Here is a 22,943-nt window from a genome sequence, read left to right as displayed (position 1 = left end):
CTTTTTTTCCCATCGTATAGAAGTAAGCGTATACTGTATGTATCTGTGGAAAACTAGTCACATTCAGAACAAAAGAAACCAATGTACCCCAACAACGCCTCGCATTGTATTAAACCTGGAACGTATTAAGCATGTTTCTTTATGGTTCACGTCACACTGGGAGCAGGTGTTGAGCTGACTTCCAACAGTGTAAATGCTGAGTGGCTTACAAGAAGGTGGGCTCAGTGTTTGTAAGTGTTCAATCACTAATCTGATGTGGAAGGCACAACAGGAAATAGGGCCATAATGGGTAAAAATGAAAGACGTATCACCCCTATGTGATTGATGTGGCTATTCCCCAGAAGGAATAAGCCACTACTTCACTTTCAACAACTGCGGCTGACATAATACACTGTACCTGAGATGGTTGGTATGGATACGTAATTCTCTTAAAATTATGCTTTTATTCAGTGAAAAACCAACCGAAGCAAGTCAAGGTCAGAGCCGCTAAAGCATTTACCGGCACAGCTCGGAGAAATATCAGCTTTTCAACATGTTCTCGGACTTCTTCTTTTATATGTAGTCGTGATGAAGGAGTTCCAGTGTTTGGTTTGAGAGGTTTTATTTAACGTGAATTAAAAACGTTTATCCCAGTCGAGGTTTTATTCATTTTATCATTACAACCAAAGTATTATTATTTCATCAGTATTTCAACCTAAGAATGTTTTGCTTGAAAAATGTGTGTAATTGATTCATCAAACTTAATTTCAGTACAGAAATCTACTTTCATCCCAGTTGAGCGTGATCCAAAGATGGACTGCCACAAGGCTACAAATCCTGGTGAATCCTCTTATGTAAACATGAACGTCAAACACGCATCCAACGGCCACTCGCCGCGTCACTGTGGTGCCTCTTGCCTCCCCCAACGAGGATGGAACGAACTACACATTTGGAGGTGCACTTTGTCGATCACCCCAAAGATCCCAACTCGCTTCACACGGCTCCACCAATAGGAGTCACTAATGTTGCGACAAAGACCCGACGGCACCCGCAAACACCGATAATTGTGTTCGTACGTGGCGCTCCAATCCAGAGCTCTGCGGTGGTGAGTGGGTCCTTTTATCCCCGTGTCCCTGAAGACCTTTAATTTCTGACATCAAAGAAGCAATAGAATAGCTGTTAAATTCTCTACAGCCCTTTACTACGTCTCTCTTCCCACGTTGGCACACACAAGTTCAAGGTACTAAAACATATCAGGGTTACAATAAATGTGAGCTGTTACTTTGATATGAAATTCACTTGTGCAAGAAAGAAATCTGTATGGTTGACATCCTGAAACAAAACCTCAGAGAAAAATAAGGAACACAACAAATGCTTCGATTTCATTCTACTTATTTGTTTCTGCATTATAAATCATTATTATTTATTTATCTACGTTTTTAACGACCGAAACGACACAGGCCCCACTCTTTATCTATTATACAAATGCATTGAAATTACATATCAAATGAGAACATGCTGTCCATTCTTCCTCTTCACTAGACTGTTATAATGGAGTCCACCAGGTAATCTTCACAGGATGTGCGTTCATGTTAGTTCAGGCAGGAACGAATCAGCTACTGAATTCTGACATTTCCATTCATAGATAGCAACAGCTAATACTCCCTCACTGATTAGAAGCTGTCAGTCCTCCATTTGAATAGCAATCAATATATTATGTACACTAGTGCACAGTGTACGTGATGGGCAAGGACAAACCGCCAGCAAATGCAACTACTACATCACCATCTCGCATCAGAACATCCCTCATTCGCCATTACGGAGATTCGCCACCCAGAGATCAGTGTTCGTATAACACATATAAATGTGAATTCTCATCATATCTTCACGCGGGGCATATTAATCAGCAGTGCATCCCATGCCAACCAGACCTCATCCATATTCCTGCAGGCTTATTGCAAGGGGGAGCCGTGGTGATAAAGCGGGATCGATATGCAGAGCTGGTAAAAACACAGCAAGTACAACAGCATGGCACAAAGGCAAAGACAAGAGAGGACAAGAGAGTGAGAGGAAGATGCCTGGTAAGCCGAGTTTAGCGTCATCATCCTCAGCATAGTAATGAGAGGAATCAAACTGCGGCTTCTCCATCTTCTGTTGTAGCTAACGGAGGCATGAAATGTAGATGTAACAAACACTAAGCTAAAGGGAAAGAATGCATATATATATATATATATATATATATATATATATATATATATATATATATATATATATATATATATATATATATATATATTAATTCATTGTGTAGCATGTTTGCCCAACTTCTATACCAGCTGTTTAAGGTACAAATATTCATTTCCAAGACAGCTTTAAAGCAAAACCTCCCTGCTTAAAATGCCAGAAGGCGTTTTGAAAAATACAGCAATAGTAGGTTAACTCTTGATGTACTGTATTTTTTTATATATATATATATCAACACAGAGCAAAAAACTGTGATGCAGTTCATAGGTGCAAAGATTGTTTAACTGCAACAGCCTAGATGTAATATAACTTGGGACACGCTGCCTTTAAACCTTTCTGACAGGTAAACCTGGGAAGGCATCAAAGATTGTCTCTCTTTGGCATATCTCAAAACTGCCACAGAGAATTGAGTGACAACTTTATTTCTCATCTGTTACATAAATCAAGAAAATGCTGTGAAAGTCAGCTCTACAAACTAAGAAATTCCCTGTGCTTTCTAAGCTTCGAAGGATTTCTTTAACAAAGTTTCACAGAGAAGAGAGAGAAAAAGTAATTTCTTTGACAGGCAGACATTATGTGATAGAGGAGACTTTTCACTGCATTAAAGAATGGGGTTCCAAACAACAAAAAGAAGGTAGCTGTTTAAAAGGCCAATTTTCCAGTGCACATTGTCATTGTCACACTCTTAACTCCAAAGGCAGACATGCACTCTGGCATCAAAGGCCATTGATTTTTTAATCAAGAGCAAATGATGATTAAGGCATATCTGCCCCCTTATCTTTCCGTTTAAAATCCTCCTTTCTGGATTCAATTTGACTTTGGCGGTTTGCTGCTGAGGGGAATCAGGACAGTCAAAGACAAAGACACCTTGTAGAGACAACGGGCGGTGTCGTGAATGATTACGGCGAGTGGAACAGAAAATGATCCCTCTCCCTCTCTCCCTGGGTCAGCGAGAAGCTTTGCATTGTTGCCGTGTCTTTCTATCAATAGACACGGAAGCCGACGATGTTGATCGATAAACTTCTCATTTCGGCGAATACTAAACTGAAAGTTTATTGCGATTGATGGGTTAACGCGTAGTGCCAGTGGCGTGAGGCACAGCTATTCCTCATTCCTGACTGGAGCGGCTTTACCAAACATGTAAACACGGCGCTAAGCTAGTTCCCTCGCTGGAGCTGTAGAGCCTTCCACCTCAATACTCTCTTAAATTCCCAAGCTGGGTAGCAATAAACAATGTTTAAAAGGTTGGGCAATGAAACCATCTCTTTTACCTTGATAACATTAAGAAGTAATACCACAAAGCAGAGCCGACTCACCCTGAGGGTGCACATGCTCGTTTCTGAGCAGACTTCAATTATCCAAACTTTCTCCCCTTGGTCTCTCTATGTATATGTTTAGCCTTTGTGATACACCTGCCTGAGGATGAGGGATTAACTTCCACCCTTCTCTCTGAGCTTGGTTTGGACTTTAGGTTTAACCGTCCTTCAGGACCAGCCTGGAGCTCAGCTTAACAATGACGGCCAAACATTTCATCTTTCTTTGCAGTCTCTCTTTTCACAAACCCTCCATTTCCTCATGCCGACTGACACCGTAAACATTTCTCCCCGAGGTGGGGAGGGGGGATAAGAATCAAAAGACAGATGGACATCATCAGTCCCTGACCTTCAGGCGACGCCAATTCAACATGCGACGCAACGTGTCGCGTTGTTAAACGTATAGCACTGCCGGTGACGAAGTAAACAGATTCATACTAAACGGACAAATAGCATGGGGCAGATGGACGGATAGATACACATTATAAAACATGCAGGTCCCGATATCTTTGATGAATACGGGTCATTGTGTTACAGCTGCTTGTGCTAATTATCCCAGTTTAAGGAGTTATTACTCCAGGTGTGATTCTCTCACAAAAGCCAAATAATAAGGAGGGCATTAATTCAAGATTCATTGTTTCCATCTAACAACTGTGAAGTGTTCATCAGAGCCAAACGACACCACCTTGTGTCCTTCAGGTGGATGCGGTTCACGGTGGATTTCAATCCCCCCACCCCGCCCAGAGTGGTCCAGTCCACCGGTGTGACCGCTCTTTTCCTCAAGCCTCCAAACTACGTGATTGTCCCTTCACCTAAGCCGATTGCGAGCGGGGCGTCGTGACGGAGATGAGAGAATTGTAGGGCATTCATTCTTGCACAGCAGGAGCCGACTTGTGAGAAAGAGAGAAACTAGCAGGCCGCTGCTGGGTGCACCAAGTCCTCTGCAGACAGATGGGACAATAGAGAGAACTAGTTCTGTTCCCCTACGCATTTCCCTCTCTTATGGATGCCAGCATATGCTCAATGAGTTTTTCCTCCCAGACACAGGAGGATATCGCTGAGATTGCGTTTTGCCATATTTGAATCCTGAGACCAGTAACTGGCAGTAAGACGCAGGTTGTACATCCTTTTCGAAGGCTGGCGTTACAGCAGTCATCTGAATACACGGGGCTCTCATTTTACAAGTATTCCCTGACTTAACGAACCATCGTTAAATCGGACTCATGAGTCTTACATTTTGTCGGACAGCTTGAGCTTTAAGTTAGCTCAGTTAAATGATTCTAAAAGTATGTTCGGGCTGCTCGTCATGGTATTCAGCGAGAGAAAGGCAGAGATATGTAGCTCTGTCATTCCCATCATCAGATTGCTGAGCTATTACGAGTCCCCCACGATTACCCCAACGTGTCCTTATCAGCCCAACACTACATAGCCATGTAACCTGCTATTTGCCGTGGCGAGATTTGTGTTTTCTTATGGAGCGGTTTCTGTAGATTTTAACCTTAATCCTATCAGCTAATGTGAAAGCACTGATCCACGCCTGACTTGAAGGTTATCTGTGCATGTTTCACACCCACAGGCGTTCATTATTTACATAGCTGCTCCCTCGAGGCATCCTGCCGCCGCAGGAGGTGTAGATGGGAAATCTACCTCCCAATCTGCCTGCGACATATCCATATCTATACTGCACGGCTCACTGACTTAGGGAGGATGCAGTGTCAGGATTATCATCCGTTCCCTGGAAACTTCATCATCATCGGTACAAGCAGCTGTGGCATCAGGCCGTTTGCCTTTTATATCAAGGGTTCCCCGACACTGGCGCCTTAAGGGAGCCACTTTCGGAGAACAACGAAGGAACAAATCGGAATGTGGCAATACTCATTAAAAAAAAGGGTTTTACGGATAGCTAGCTATCGGAAAGAGACTGTCCTCCCAAGACATACAACAGCATCACTTGTTTCAGCAAATCCCGAAAAAAATGACATACGTGACAAAGCCCTGTAGCGGCAATAAGAGTTAAGCTTCTTGTCCATCAGGGAGCAAAGAAGGAAGTAGTGTGACGTTTTTATAGAGCCACAAATTCCGCAGAGAAAAGGAGGTGGGGGTGGATGGATGAGTCAACAAAACGCCACGCAGGTGATTGCTGTTCATTCCTTACCAACCCTTCTCACCTGGTTCCCTGACATTAACCAGCTGGTTAATACTGTAACCATGAAAATATAAACAAACCTTAGCCATAGCGCTGGCAGATCAGAAAACGGATAAATCTTCTAGGGTTTTGGACAATTATCAACCATAGAATCAGTCCACAAGACACACACATGCGTCTTCACTTTGTTACGTAGGTGGCCATTACTGAAAGCTATTATTGAAGTGAAAAAGGGGTCAAAAAGAAAGCATTTTGTGTCGGCTCTACATTCAAAACAGCATCATGCCTTTTATCTCCCGGAGAGAGGAAGAGGATTTCAATGGCAGTATTTTGAATGCAATATGTGCTAATAGTGCTTGTTTGGTTAATCACTAAATCAGTGATTCATCTCACATCCACACAGCCATGTGGAGTATGATAAATGCAACAGCAATTGGATGCAGCAATTTCACAGCCTTATCCCATAACCCCCTTGGATAATTAATTCTAATGATACTTTTTTTTTTTATATCTGCGACACCCATCACGATAAACATCAATGCGCGAACCTACTCATATGAATGTGCTATTGAGCGTAACACTGACCTTTTCAGACCCCCCGGACGTCTGAAGACGTGTGTGAAAAACACCCTGAACACTCACGCCAGCCCTTTAGTGTGCAGGGCTGATTTGATATAAGCGTGACAGGGGTATTTATAGCGCAGCATAAAGCCTCGCTCTCCCCTCCTTTCTACACCAGGAGGCCATTCCAGCCCAGACACTATTGGCAGCCCTGCTCACTCACTGGAAAAGCCATCATGTCAGCACACTGGCGGCAGATAGCATGTTGTGCTAACAGCTTTGGGAGTCCACTAGCAGGAGCTCGATGTACTTCATTATGCAGTGACAATATACATCCCTTATTTGATGCCTTATTGCACAGCACCAAGACAATCTGTATTAAAATGTCAGTATTTTTCAATCCAATACAGGCATTATATTGTGCCACCGTCTTAAGCCTCCATCAGCATGCATGGGATTATTAGCGTATACAGAGTGATGCAATCTGGAGAAGGGATTTCATATTCATGCAGACTTTGTTTTCAGACGTATCTGTGAAGACATTTATTAGAGAGTTGGGCCTGATTTAAGGGACTGTTCTGTGTATGTATTATTAAATCACAGCATGCAAGACAACATTCAGATTAGGTTATACTGATCTAAAAATGCATAGGGCCAAAATACAATAAAGATTCCTTTTATTTTATGACATACAAAGATTATACTGCCCTATATACCAACAACAACCAAAAATCAAAGGACATAAAAAGGATTTAATGTCCTCTAACATGTGGCAACCTGGTTGGATTTATTAATGGGTGGAAAATTAAGAATTTGACTGCGTTTCCCTAAAGAATGGAGACGCTGGGAGGATCATTTATTCCATTGCCTTTTTAAAAAGACATATTTATTTAGCAAGCCTGAAGAAGACAAAAAGAGGCGGAAAAGAATAGATAAGTTGGAGCCAAATTAATGAATGCAAGTCATTGAATTTGTCTTCAATAATCCAGAACACAATTAATAAAAAAAGACCATTTTTAGTGAGGTGGTGATCTATGGCCATTTTAGCGCCCGCAACCGTCAGTGGTGCGGTTTATACAGCCACGCCCATTCCAATGCCGCATGTTTATTGTAACAAGCGTTCAAAAAAGCCAAGGACAGCAGGAGGAAACCCGTCTTCACGTCCTTGGATTTGGCCATTAACATCAGCACATTATCAGCCACCACAGCAGGGAGAGCGAGGTAAATCAAATAAATAAGTTAAAACACCCCCGAGCAGATGTTTACATAAACATCGTATACAAATACATTATGTATTGCCCAGTGCCTTCACCGCTACGACAGAATTCTCCATTAGCTTCCCAGGTGTTTCTTTATGGTGCAGCGATACACCGCTTTGATCAGCCTATCAGAACAATTCCCTCTTTCATCTTGGGGAAGTATGATTTGGTTAAAGGGAGATTTTGGATCAAGGTTCAGCCGGAGAGCTCGAGCACGTCCCTCCCTTCTTGTTTAGTATTCATGCTGAGTATGGTAATCTGGTGTTGCTTTACTAAAAGTCATCTGCAACATCAATTTCGTATTAATACAGAGGGCAAATATCCAAGAGGATGGAGTTGAGCCAGCGCAAAATAGAAAGTGTGGGGGGAAAAAAAGACAAAGAAATAACATGGGGAGGAAAGAAAAGTAGGAATTTAACCCGTTGAAAACTGTGTTTGAGTGTTTTTCCTCTTGTTTGAGTCCTCTAGGAACCCCAAATTGATTCCAATATTTGTGTTTATTGTTTGTATTCATGCAGCAAAGTCTTAAGGAAAATATGTATATCTGTAAAAAAATAAATAAATCCCTTTTAAAAGATATTTTGATCAGAACTATAAACATCCAGCATGATATGAGCCAGATTCCCCAAAAATGCCTTCTCGAGCTGTCAATAACACACCTTTTTAAGCTTGTTCCGCAATTTACAGCAAAGTTTAGAGTTAATGCTATTTTATGACGCTTTTCTTTCCTTTGTGAAAGCATGTCTAATGATATTTCACAAATTCATCTGAGAGTTTTGACAAACGAATGACTGCAGGGCTAACTTTAAGTACTACTCATAATATTGAAAGAAATTCAGCATTTATAAAAAACTGTCAGACACTGAATTATACAAAAAAAAAAATCTTTCAATTACTCCGATTTGAGATCCAACACAAGCTTTCAGGGGTTATACCTGCCACTTACAGTTTTTGCAAAAAATCTATAGCGTGCTCGTAAATGAAAGCAATCCCACTGTTGTTTTCCACCTCAGCCAGCAACAATGGTTTCAGCTCTTATGTTGATTCAAGAGACTACGACTGGAGGCCCTGTGGCAATACAAAAAGGTAAAGAACTGAGAAGGACAAACATAAATTCACAGTTTAGAAAATCAGTCTAATATAAGACAAACTGCTGTCTGAGAGGGGGTTCCTTATCTTCAAGCAGAGTGGGATATATTGTGTCTGTCTGAGAGCAGGAAGTTTGGTTCAGAGATAAGAAAAAGGACAATCAGAAGCCAGAAGATGAAAGACTTGATTCTGGGTACAAGCAGGTTTTCCTGCTGGAAACTGCACAGGTGTTGTAACGTCTGCATGTCGGACCACAAGCATGCACAGGAACTGACCTCGCAGTTGGGTTTTTCCAATTAAATAAGGCCTGCGTGTGCATGCCGGTTTTTTTTTAAACGCGTAGAAAGAAGACATAAAAAGTTGAACTCTTCATCGGGTTAATAAAGTTATATTCCCCTCTATTCTTTGCTTTCCGCGGAGCACATCAATCTAACCTGGCAAGCCAAACTCGGTCTGGGCGCCACTGACTAAGTACGTTCTAAGCTTAAAAGCTAAATTATTTAGCCAGCAAGTCCAGTTGATAAATGTTGGCGGTGCAGGTCAATACATTACAGGGATGTGTGGACCAACTCTTTGGTAGGATTTATTATGCATTGGGTGAGATAAAGGCCATTGATCGTCTCCAACAAGGTCACTATAAGGTCTCTTTCTCCACTGAAAGGGGGACTATCTCTTGTGGCAACAACTTTAGGCCACCAATTGGCGATACCATGCAATAAGGTTAATCAAATCGCTTGGAAGAAACTATGAATTGTCTTACGTCTGCCAAGGATACTGAGCGATAATGGGCGGTATTTATTGAAGGGATATATAACTCTTGCATTATTCATTGGGTTGTGGAAAATGCAATGGCAGTGCTAATATAATATTGACCTAACCCCAACACTACATGAATGGCAATAGAGGCACGGCTTAACACACAGACACACGCGCGCACGCGCACGCGCACGCGCACACGTACACACACACACACACACACACACACACACACACACACTGTGGAAAGTCTTACTGAAACATATCTCTTTCCTTTATGATCAATTCACATACTATACACGATACTTGGAAACTCAATACAGGAGATGGTCTTCTTAAAGGTCACAGGAGTGACTGGACACAAAGAGAGGGAGTTGTGTCCACAAACACACACACACACACACACACACACACACACACATATAAAAACCTTTATCATCAGACATCAGAGCCGTATACGATGAGATTGTTTTCGGTCAAGAAATACTCAGGAGGGAGTTTTCTCTCTTTATTTGCTGTACTGTGTGGGCGGACAAGAATAGATGGAAATAAAACAGAGCCTGAATGGATTAACGGTTTATCAACCTGCGTTTAATGAAGACGTGTGTGCAGCTGACTTTATTGTAAAACACAATCATCTCTCAAAGTTTGCAGCAAAGTGCAGAATTTAAAAAGAAAAGAAGCAATCGGATTTGCATTATGAGATTTTTTCCCTCCAGTTTAAAGACATGTTTAAACCGCCACGAGGAAGAAAAACAAACATAAACATCAATCACTCCTCAGTCAACCAGCAGAGGAGACTGCCTTTCCATTTGAATAGGACCAATTTGTGGCAAAGAAGAAACGTCTTTCACTGAAATATTGAAGTGATGAAAATGTGTTTTGTATCTTAGACAAATGCATTCAGTATTATACAACAGGCAAGTGAAAACATTCGGGCAATGAACACAAGCTGTGCGTCCTCATCCATAACTCCTCTGCAACTTATTTTCTTTTCTGTACAAGCCCTCAATCATACTGCAAAATAGCTGCATGCAAAAATCCTGCATTCGAGACACAATTGCTTAAATAAACAACAGCTTAGCTTTCTTTAACGTTTGTTCCAGTGTGTCGCTGATCATCCGTTCCATAGTCGCCACGTGAAATGCACAAAAAACACTAGCCAGGGGAAGTGAACGCGTCATGGGGGGGAAACGCAAGCCCAGCTGAAGCATTCAAGCCTCCAGTCCAGAGGAGCTCTCCAAGCGGGTTTTATTGTTCGATACCATCAAAGGACTTCTACTCCCTTTCTACTTATACTATCTAAACATGACTTTGAAAAATATCCTGCAGTGGGAGAACAGCGGAGCCACTGAGGGTCCATGTTGCCTCATCAACAGAGATTTCAAAAAGGCAGTGCAGAATTTCAATGGTATTTCAAGGTTCTGCTAAAGGACAGCTTAGGGGGGAAGGAAGGGGAGGCGGGAGGAGGAGGAGGACAGGTATTTATGGACTCTGGAAAGAAGTCGTGTTGACACGTCAACCTTTTAGGCTCAAGCTGGAGAGCAAACACTGCCGTCTTCCACCCCAAAAACACAACCAACGAAAGACAATCATCCATACACCACTGTATGATGCGATGGCAAATTAAAGAGTAAAGGTGGGTGAAACAGACAACCCCAACTAATGTCACTGGTCAGAGAAGGTGCTAAAAACCCACAGCTAAGCGCATGGGAATCAGAAAGTGCTGTGTCAGACATATTTGGCTATCTGTAATGTACATTCACTCAAGTAAGTTTCAGGTTCAGTGCTTTACAAGCTCTGAAATATAGGGGATTAAACAGGCGGCATATCTGGAGTTACTGCACTGGAAATATTTTACGTAAAATTCATGTCAGAGTAATTCTTTAATTAAAAACTCTTTCGTATCAATTGGAAAGTTTACGACATCTTTTTTAATGCCGTTTCTGATTACGCGCCATTTTGCTCTCGGCGTGGCGCAAGAAGCAGAGGAAACCAGACACGGCAACTTGTTCCGTTGCTCCACTTTTGTGGTACCTGCTGCTGAGTTGCTCACAATCAGCTTCCCTGCAGCAACGCGCCTGTCAGAGATATTTTTCAAATAAGCTGCACGGATCACTCACTCAGAAGAAAAAAATGCATTCCTACAAAATATAATCAAAAAGGGGAGAGCCGAGCGAAAAAATAAATAAATAAATAAACACCTCAATCTGCCCATCATTTTAGTGTCCGCTTTCTAACACGTTGAGTACAATTCATTCTGCACAACTGTTTTGTCCTCAATCTCTTTTTGTTCTGGAAATAATTTGGTTGACGGATTTGAGAGACTTCTGCAAAAGGAGTTGACTTTTACACTTTCAGGAGACAAAAGCAAAAGCACAGAACAGGTGGCAAATGTGGATTCTGTCCTTTCTGTTCAGCGAATGACTTCACGGAAGAAAAGAAGAGAATGAATGACCTCTCACTTTAAACAGCCATTAGAAGAGAAACCTACTGAGAGAGCTTCCTTATTCTGCAACTTTATCCGTACTAAAAAGGGTTTTTAAGAACTTCCTCAGTCCCGGATCTTGGGACCTGTGGGATGGATCATTATGTCCTTGTCGGCTTTATTTTTCAAATTCAAGGCAGTTGTATTGATGTGTAAACATCTCGAAGAGAAAAGGGACTTCACATACCGCCCAGATGAACAAAGGGCTCAAGGACATCCAACCAAAAAGGACGCCTGAATCCTGCTGGACCAGGAGCCAACGAGCTGCCTGAATGGGCGGCTTTGATAAGAAAAAAAAAAAAAACAATGAACTTATAGGGAATAACCTTTGATTGACTGTGATTGAATGAAAGACAACCCAAAAGGTCAGGGTGACCTATAGCGGATTATTGTTCTAAAGAAGGAGAATATATAGATATAGATATAGATATAGAGATATATATTTTAACCATACCATTGATACAAAAAAAGGAAAAGGTTTTATTTGCAAGGTTCAAATAAGAATTCTGTATTTGTAGGTCTGCATGAGCAGACAAATATTTTATGAATAGTTTTACATTTTTAAAGGTTGTTGATTTTGCATTGCACTGTCTTGTAAGATAATCGTAGTTTTGCTTCCTTGACTCATAAGCATATCTGATTTGATGCAAACACCTTGTTATTTAGTCACCCTTGCTTCTAGAGCGAACAGACGGATGAAAAGAGAAAATGACAGCTCAGTCAGCTGTGCATCCACAGTCTTGTCAACCTGCCAAATGCTCAGGTTCTTCATCTGCAAATTTTATAAACACTTTAACGCAGGCAGCAGGAGAGCTAAAAATACTAAATATGAGGACAGCATGCGGCTCCATTAAATACAGGTTTCCCAAAAACTGGGAAGAGCAGCGACTTTCATCTTAACAGCCTCCTTTGTGTTGGCAAAAACAAAAAGATTCTTAAGACACTAAAGGATGCATAAATGCAAGAAAATACTAAAGCCATCCCTGCTGCTTACAAACAAGGTCAATGATTGCCCTAGTTCTACCTCACCGTCTTTGACAATGAGAGCGGGTTTAATCAGATGAAGGCCTAATGCAGCAGGGCTATAGCGGCACTACCATGCCTGGAGCTGTCCATCAGATAGAAAAGGGCATGATGGGCTGGGATCCAAACAGGCCCACAGAGAATCCCAGCCTGCTGTTGTTGCTGGCTCCTCATTCTCAAGGACCTTTAGAGATCAAAGACCAACACACAACAAGAGAGACAGCACAAGCGAGAGATGATGATAGAGAGAGATGGACCAAAGAAAGGGAGTGGGGGTATAAGCAGGAAGGATGCCATGACTCAGAAGAACCCATGTGGCCCTCAGTGATTACCCAAACGCCAGGGCCTCCTACTGAGTCAAAAGAACAATCAAAGGGATTTCCTGGAGAACGTCTGCGAATCATCCAGTCTGAGTCAGGGCTGCCTCCTCTATCCGGTGCCAGATGAAGTATCTTCCGACCTCAACTCCCTCCTAACACGATATAGCGTGGAAATGATGTGCTCCTTTGATACTCATCTTTTTCTTTTTCTTTTTTTAAGATCCCTCTGTCCTCTGAGGAATCGTTGAAGTAGCCTCTCTCTCTCTCTCCCTGCTTTCACTCTCGCAACAAAAATAAAAAGATACACGGTGTTCTTCTTGCTGGCCGGCGCTGTTGTTTAACCTTGGTGAAATACAAAATGGGACAAGCAGTAGAGCCGAACAAATACTGAGCTACATGAAGCGTTGCGAAACAACTTAGAACATCTAAAAATGGACAACAAAAACATAACTGAAAGGGCAGGCATCACGAATATGAACTCGGCACCAAGCTCAGCCCGGCAGAGGAGCAATTTTAACCGGAGATTTCCAAAAGGGGTTCAGCTGAGATGGTGTTTATATGGACTCCACAGCCATCTGGATGTACAGGGGGCTGGACAGAAATGCCAGGGACATCAAACATTTGAAATAAATACAGTGCAACACAATGTAACCGGATAATGAAGTCCGGCGGCTCGACAAAAAACTGCGATATTGAGTCTGTTTATTCCCTAGGAAAAAGCTGGAACATTGAATCGTGCAAATATCTACTCTTAACATCTATATATAAGGTTAATAATGATCTATTTCTGCCACATCACAGTCTCAGGACAGTGACACCAGGGTTTGCGTCCTGAGTCTCTTCCATTATTTCATAAATGAATGTGGAAACACACGTCACAGGTATTATAAAAGGAAGAATTCAGGTGGATTGGCATTTAATCAGCCAACACACAATCCTTTCCCACTACACGGTACTATCTGTCGTTACTTTATTATCTCTATTGTTGCCTCGTAACAATCTGGTGTTGGGTATGACACTTTATTTTTTTTATCTAAGCTACAGAGCAGAGCATCAAACTGTGTCTTGCTCTTCTCCGGGTTTATTTTTAAGATGTGACGTCAACCTGAAAAACTCGATTGTACAGGCGGGCGGTGGTCCCAAAGCCTTAAGCACACTCGCTAAACAATACAGCACTGGCGATGAATAATAAGTTATCTGAAATAATATGCATAATTCAGAACAGAGTAATTTCATAGCTTACCAGTTGCAGCAGCAGCATCATTCTCGTGTGCCACCATCTCCTGACACCCTTCTGACAGAATATCAAGACACTTTTTTGTATTCCACAGGGTGCATCGACAAGAGTAAAACTGGCATTAATTTTGTTTGCAATCTCTTTCCATGCATCGTTTTTTTGTCCACTCTTGTTAAAGTGGTACTAAATTCCCCTTTTATTCGATGTGTTCTCCTTTGTGAGTAGCAGATTTCCCCCCAAGCTGTAATTTGGTTTTCTTTTTTGTTTCCGTTTGTCAATTTCCAATAATTTATTCTCTTAGAAAAAGGGTTTGATGTTGATTGTTGTTCATTTCATATCTCTTAATTGCTGCTGGAGATTTTTTTTTTTTTTTAATCTTATCAAATTAAAATGATTCTTTTCAAACTATTTTTTTTATCTTTTATCTAATATGATATTATCTGAGAAATTGAAGGAACTCATTTTAAGAATGAACAAAGGCTTAATGACTCTACTAAAGAGTTTTCCAAAGAAAAGAAAAGATACTCAAAGAATATGAGTCATCATTATGTACAAACCTCTGCCTGGTAAAGAGCTCAGACATGTTTATTAGCTACAGTACCGCCGGTGGAAAAAAACATGCAATATATTGTATAGATTCAGTTTAAGAAAATGTATTAGCTTGCTCTTAAAAGTTCCAAGAGGCTACTTCGATTACAGAGTGAACACGATCGTGTGGATTCCCGCCATTCAATCCCACTCATGGCTGGCAGAACGGAGGTAGTCGCTCGTACGAACGTCTACTCTATATGAAACAATACAACCGTTTATTGAAGCATAGACGCGCACATCAAAAACGCAGAACTCATTTTCCTTTATCTAGTAAATAAAGTTAGACTCCATTACGAAAATGGTTCCGCACAGAAAAATCCTGACCCAGCAATTCGTACGGGGGGAAAAAAAAAAAAAAAAAAAGGTAGAAATCATTCCGTCTACACCTGAACAGCTCTGCAGCTCAGTGAACACATGAGGATAGACGGGAAAAGAGACAGAAGATAAGAGTAGAGGAGAGAGACCAAAGGAAGAGAGAGGGAGAGAGAGAGAGAGCTGGAACGAAATCAAAGACACAAGCTGGGTTCAATTTAGAGGCTTCCCAGAGGAGACAGAGTGACCTGTATCTGCTACAATAGAGGTCATGCAATTTTGAGCGGATACCCCTGCCTTCAGAGGAAAACTGAGGACCCCCGCCTTGATGTGCACATCCAGGGGAAACAGCAAAGGGTCCTTGTAGCCTGCAGGACCCCCTCAACGACCCGATTGGTGGGTTCCCATTACAACTGCCTGACTACACCGTAGCCTCGCAATAGACACTTCACAGTAAGCTACAACACTAGCAATCAGCAAAGCTATCAAGCTCACGGGGGAAGTTGCTATGAAGTCAGCCATCCAAAGAAAACTCGACCCATTCCTTATCTTCCTGTCTCCTACTTTCACCAGCCAAATGATGTAAAAATAAATATATAAATATATATATAAAAGCACCAACAAATATATCTAGTAAACTGCAATTTGAGTGTATACTACATTAGGATGAAAGTATATGATGACTACGACCAACACGTAGACATAAATTAGCCCGGGCGCTCTCATTAAAAACACTTTGAAAAGAAATAGTGAAAAGTTGTCACTGCAACGCCGGGGCTGAATTACTGTCCTCTCCGAGCAGCCAGGATAAATCGTGCGGGCATTTTGCCATCGAAACCTTCAAACCCAGCAGTTTGACGGAGAGCTGATATGAACGCATATGAACGTTCTAACCTTCGTTAAGAAAAGACCCCACGGGGTCGGCTCCGACTCTCCTCATCGCCGTGTTCGTGTGTACGTCGCCGCGCGTCGGACCCGGGATATAAAGCGAGGACAACAAAAAAACGCACAGATAAACAAAACAAACAAATAAACAGATGGATGGACAAACATGACCTTTCACTTTCACTGATTGCCCCCGGAGAAGCTAATGAACATTTTCTGTAAACATTTGCGATTGGTGGAGAGAGTCATTTTAATTACTCTCCACAGAGAAAGCCACGCATGGCAGCGAGCTCAAATAAACATTTAATCAAGGATGACCTTGTGTTCGATTAGGCGAACCCTCCGAGCGCCGACGTCCAGCGGTTCAGGTTTTGGAAGCGTAATGACAGAAATGTATCAGAACTGGCAATGAAGAGTCCAATACCTGGTAATTTGAAGGTAGAGATAATATCTATCTATCTATCTATCTATCTATCTATCTATCTATATATCTATATATATATACATATGTATATATATGAGTCATTCTAAGCTGCAGAAGAAAGCTTTTATCTAGACAGCTTTAATGAGGTCAGGATACTCCAACAGGAATGATCCAGCTTTTGCACCAGAAGTTTCAAGCCAAAGTCTTAGGCCTGCAGTATACACGGCGCACAAAATCAAATTTGTTTTGTTTCTGAAGGCTGAGCTGGTGTTGAATACAGTGCTATTAATAAATGCAGGCACGCTCAGTACAACTTGAGGTCTGTCTATCTCTTAACAAACACACACGCACTAACTGGAGGCACTTGCACAGGGTTTCCCAGTGTTTTGTAGTGGAAGCTCCCCCGTCTTGGCGAAAATAAAGTGTGCCTCAGCTAATGACAGAACATATTTTAGGAAATATAAGATAGCTTCAGGCAAACTTAGCAGCAAAAAAGCCGTGTATTTGATGAGTGAGGCGATTGACCGTCATCTAGCAACTCCACTTACAACAAGATTAGTCAGAATTGTACATTAATCAAAGCTGCTCTTTGCCGTTTAACTTAAAGTTCCTATTGACCAACCGGACTCGTATCATTGGTGGATGTAATCAGACTGGGGGCAAAGCTTACCACCTCCTGTAATCAATTTTCTGGACTGCACTCATTTGCCTGTCGCAGTTGGAGAAGACATGCTCGGAGAGGAGAACCGTCGGACTGAAGGCCGGCGGCTCAAAGGACTCGCATTACATTTTGGTTCGAGATTTGTTCAACAAAGTCAAGAGTGAACTTTATCTTTTTGGTAACACACTTCCCGTGCACGCACACATGTTTTATTTAGTTTTACAGATGGACTGAGAAAATCAGAAACCTGAATGTTTGTGGCATCGCATTAAAACCTTGAGCTGGAATTTCCTAGTCAAGAATGGCCTTTCTCACTGGGAAAATCTCCACGTTATCCTTTCACGTTCTAAATTTAAATGTTTTAGCAATAAACAACCATTGAAAAGCAGATGACTGAATAAGTGTATTCAAGAGTGTCTGTTGTTGCATAAAACCCCCCAACAGCCGGATCCAAGATAACGCCGCAGCATCCAGCGGGTTAACGCAAACCATGTTTTCGTCAGAGATAAGGAGTGAATGATCGCGCCACACTGCATCCAATTGTGCTCGTCATTATAGCACCTATCTCATAATGGCGCCGACGGTCTCTCGGGCTTATCCGATCTCGCCTTTAATTTTGTTCCTTGCGGTTTTTGATCGTCTGCCTGGTACACCCTGACCCACTGCCCCGGTGAGTCCGCTAAGTGTTTTCCCCCTGCTCGGTCCTGAGCGGCGGCATATTGCACGGAGGCACCGTGCTGTGCCGCCGCTGCTGCTGCTGCTGGCGTCGGCGTGAGGCAGAGAGGATTATTCCTGACGACAGGGGCATTAAATGTGTAGCAGGCCGGTGGAGGTCTTAGCTGATGCTCTCTTGTCTGCTTTGGTTCAGCACCAGTTCAGAAGCAGTGCCCTCTAAGCTGAGTGGGAGCTCACGGCACTCAGAGCGTTGTGCCGTTCATTAAAAGGCGGAGGGGTGTCACACCAGCTTAGGCCCAGTGTCCTCCCTCAACCACGGCTTCATGCCGTACTCCTCTCTGCCTCTGCGTTTTTAAGACTGAGTGACTGGGAGTCACTTCTCCAAAATTGCCAAATTCTCTGTTTGTCAATGCTTTATAATGTCACAGATTTGAGCCACTTAATAAAACGGCAGTAAGATGTACAGTGCGTCAGCGAGGAGGCCAACGCCGAGGCATCTAATCCAACGAGAAAATATTGCTCACTCATGTCCTCGGGACTCGAGTAGCAAGTCATAAACGCTGTCATCCCAATTCTATGCCCATAAGTGCTGCTACAGAAGTACATAGTTAAGGGGCAAACTCAAAACTAAAAAGCAGAAAAGTCTAAAAGAATCTGTTCCTTTCTTTGACTGGTAGTTTCCCCAATGTACGATACACTCGCATTGAATTCTATAATAATACGCAGCCGGAATCAGAGCTCGAAAGTGAACCAAAGAGCAAGAAGTCCATTTTGAAAACCGCACTGGTAAAAATTGCAATTCTCCGGCACGTCTCAAGTCCGGCAACCTTCATGCCAGCGTAGCCAAACATCAGGCTGACACCGTTTGATCTTGAAAGGGATATAAGCCTAAAGCCGTTCCTGTTTGAGATGTCCTTCTTTAAAAAGATTCTAATCTCGAGCGAAATGTCTAGCAAAATAGAGGTCACAGAGCCAGAGCAGCGAGCAGACAATAGCAGACCTGAGAGGAATTCTGTGAGGATTTGTTATACGTGTCTCACCTGAGAGACACAGGGACATCAATGGCTGAAAGAGCAGTGGCACAAGCACAGTAAATATAGACTTCCTGGGGAAGTTTCCATTTTGCAACTACAAAACTATAACTTGTCTCAATTCATCATCAGATGAGAAATCACAGAAATGTCAGATTTGCAAATGTGTTTTTAGTTCAAATCAAGACCTTGTTTTACTCTGTAGATTCTCAAGCAGGTACTTCTCCCCCCCCATTGATAATTTGATGGCTGATGGCACATCCGTACGTTGCACGCTGATCGTGATTCAATGACGAAAGTACCGTTCAACCCCCTAAACTCCTAACCCCCCCTCCCTTGAATTTTGATTCGATTGGTTTATCTAATTTTCCAGTAAATGCTTGAAATGTATTCCTGCACACCTTCTTGTGAAACCACACAGGGGAATCATGCGAATGAGATAGAAATGAATAGCTCTACATTAGCTTCACTTCACCCCACCAGTAACACCACAGCGCCGCCGCCCTCTCCTCCACTCACTCTCGGTCCAGATTAGAGTTTCCACACAGAAACTTGTATCCTCAATCATTTCCACCAAAAGTCAAATTAATTGTGTGCGTCTTCTTGAATGAAACGGAAACAGAATCATCCCAGATTTGAACAAGGTGCAGCTAATGTAAAAACTGCAAAAAGTAGGCGATAGGGGAAAGGAACAATAGACACTTTATGATTATTCCTTCATGCTGTACGTGTAAATTTAAAGTGGTTTTGCAGTCGGGAATACAAATAATCCCTTCCTGGAGTTTCAGTGGATATGTAAATGTGCAAAAATAAAAGGATGGATACAATAAAGAGAGGTAGTCAGAGTAAAGGAAATAGTTTGGATTGTTTGAAGTGAGATTGTAAGAGGTGTACTTATTCATTCACGTTGAATCTACAGTACATGGCAGTTGTCACGCTCGAGTATGGAGAAGGAGAAAGGAGTAGGGAGAAGGAGAAAGGAATAAGAAGAAGGAGAAAGGAGAAGGAGAAAGGAGTTTGGAGGAGAAAAAAAAGTTTGTCAAAAAAGGAGTTTTATGGCTTTGAAGAGAACATAGATAAATGCTTCAGTTCCCAGTCGCGAAGAGATGTCTGATCTAAAGCAATGAATATATTCTAAATAAAGAGTATACTTTAATTGATTTTACAGATTTTTGTGTGGGCTTTCTTTTTTTGCTGACGTCCGTGCCCACAGCGGTACATTGCTTTGCTCCCATACCAGTACTGCTGCATGCTTTCCTAAACTGGGGGCGTGAAAAAGTAATTTGCTATAAAGCCAATTCGTATTTATTTTTTCCCCCCCATGTAGCTGCAAGTGTCCTCTCCAAAAGAGTTCAAGTTTTAGTTGTAGAAAAGTCACCCGAGTTAACATAATCAATTAGTTTTTGTTTGTTTGCTACCTACAGCCAACAGTTCCCAAAGAAAAATATCAATGAAGAGGACCGGCTCCAAATCTAGATACAAATGCACAATGTAACGAAAGCACAATGATTTATATGTTCAGGTAATCATACAAAAGAGAATATACTCAGTCATTTTATATTAGATTTTTGCTAATAGATCCCCTAAAATGCCCCACACTGAAAATTTAAATGAAACCAATTACTGGCAAATAACCACTTGAGCTATTATGCAAATGAAAATGGATATCTGATACGTATGTTGTTCTACCTGAAAAGCTCACCATACCCACAACAATCAGTTTCAATTATAAAGCAGCCAAAACTGAATGAGGGGGGAAAAAATTGACGAGCAAATGAGCATTAGCAGCTCCAACCTACCAGACTACTGAGGTTCCTTTCGACGTAAAAAGTGGAAAATTTGTGAATTAAGCATGCTGAGCAAGTGCCAGAAATATGCACAGAATTGATGAGGTGTCACTTTCACTAAGAGTCACACAATTGCACCGACGAGGAGCCTCTCTGATCCCTCCCTACCTGCCCGTCTGCTACCAGCAAGGCACAAACACGCTGATTTGCATGGTCTGCACAAAAAGAAGCAGAAATGCCCTTGATTTTAGGAAAAGGTTGCCTTGCTCTCTTCAACCCTGGAAAGCCCTACTGGCATGCATACCAACACGACGCCGGGACCCGTCTCTTCCCCCGCTAATTGTTTCCAATGTCATATCAGCCCGCCGAGCGGCCGCAGCCGACATCGGCAGCCGAGTAACACAACAAACACGGCGCGATTCCTGAAATACGTCCGTTCTGATTAAATTCGGTAATAAATGACAAGACATGCTAACAACCGTAGCCAACAGCATTTATCCCCAGCAAATGCTTAGACTTACATTTTGAGATCAATTTCAAAAGCCGTGTTAATTAATTTAGACTGCTCGCAGCACAATGCAGGTCAGACGGGGCAAACAAGTTACAACATCAGCCAATTAGAAAACACACGAGTGTTATACATTATTTTTTTAGGGCAGGGCTTGTGAGCACAGATATGACAGATGGAGACTTGGATGGAGACTGCAAGTGATATCTGTATCGCTGCTGCAGTAATCACCACTGTAATTGTGTGTAGTCCTACAGATCCACATCTTTACCACGGATTAATGGATTTCTTCATCTATTTATTTTTTTGAAATATACTGACGACACAGAGTCCGTGTAAAATATTATTTAACTGTACGTCAGTGACAGATTGTCCTTTTTAATATCCTGTTCCTTAGAAAACGAGCCTGTCTGGTGCCTTATCATCTGGTTGTTTTTCAGTCAATTAACTTTCATCACTGCAGATGACTATATTTATTTGGTTAGAATGTGTTAATCAAAAGCATGGGTGGTTGATTTTTGCATATTCGTTTTTAAGATTTGTCATAGTGTGTATTTAGGGCTAATTACAACCAGTTATTCATATAAAAGAACAACCAGTTTCCCAGTGTATCAATCGAGGCGACAAAAAAGGTACAAACTCAACCTGTCCCCTGGGAAAAAAAGCAGGACGTGAATATATATATATATATATATATATATATATATATATATCCACCCAGTAATTAGTCACTGTGTGTGTGTCATGAAGATTGTTTTGGGCTGTATTCCAGCGTTTTTTTTGGGTGTGTTTAGAAACTGACTACACAAAACACCAGATGACATGATGCATGTTCACCACACACCTGCAGTAGATTAAGCAGTAACTATTCCTAAGCAGCAGTAACTATTCCTGCTGTTCACAGTCCAGAAGACTTCACATTCCGATATACAACATAGTTTTGAATGTGGAACACCACAAGGCCAAATGTGTTTTAAGTAAATGAAAAAAAATTAAATAAAGTCAAAACGTCCTTCGGGCCTTAAAGGTAACCATAGCAAAGAGCATCTGACATCTTCTTACGAAAGCAATGCATTTTCAGTTTTGATTTGTAAAGTGATGCGTTATCTCCCTCACTGTTTATGTTCACGTCAATAGTCCTTCATAATACTCGCTAAATACAGCAGCGGTGACGTTCTATGAATAAAACTCAACATGCAATTGACTTTAACCTTCGATTTATGCCAAACTGTGTTTCCTTGGAGAATGAGCACTGGCAAATCCATAGTAAACATAAACTGCAAGATGAGATAGACATTTTGCAAGATGGAAGGGAGAGACATTTTGTGGATTATTCTTATATATTCAAGGAAAGAACATACCGTATTGAACATTTTAAACAAATTTCAAGTAAGATGTGTTTAGTAGAAAAATTGCACTTCAAGTGTAATAAATGTAAAAAATGAGAAAAAAAAAAACTTTCATACAGTTAAAAAAATCATGTTGATTCATCCAATCGCTTGTATCTATATATAAGACATATTTAAATATGTAACCTATGCAAGCAGTTTCTTTACCATGCATTTTGGTGGCACTAAATGGAAAGATGTTATGTTGTTTAGAAGAGAGTTCACATGGCTTACAAATGTGTGTGCAAAAGCCCTGAAAGAACACC

General features: G+C 41.6%; 1 protein-coding gene across 12 annotated transcripts in view; it reads right to left on the bottom strand.

The window, feature by feature from the left end:
• Positions 1–22,943, bottom strand: part of camta1a (calmodulin binding transcription activator 1a) — a 275,394-nt gene that overhangs the window by 238,473 nt on the left and 13,978 nt on the right. The gene's annotated exons all lie outside the window — the stretch shown is intronic.

Source organism: Clinocottus analis, unplaced genomic scaffold, assembly GCF_023055335.1.
Source record: "Clinocottus analis isolate CAN_PGR_092001 unplaced genomic scaffold, fCliAna1.0.p SCAF_4, whole genome shotgun sequence".
Classification (NCBI taxonomy): domain Eukaryota; kingdom Metazoa; phylum Chordata; class Actinopteri; order Perciformes; family Cottidae; genus Clinocottus; species Clinocottus analis.
Note: the sequence above shows the minus strand (reverse complement) of the source record. Positions and strands in the feature narration are given on the sequence as shown.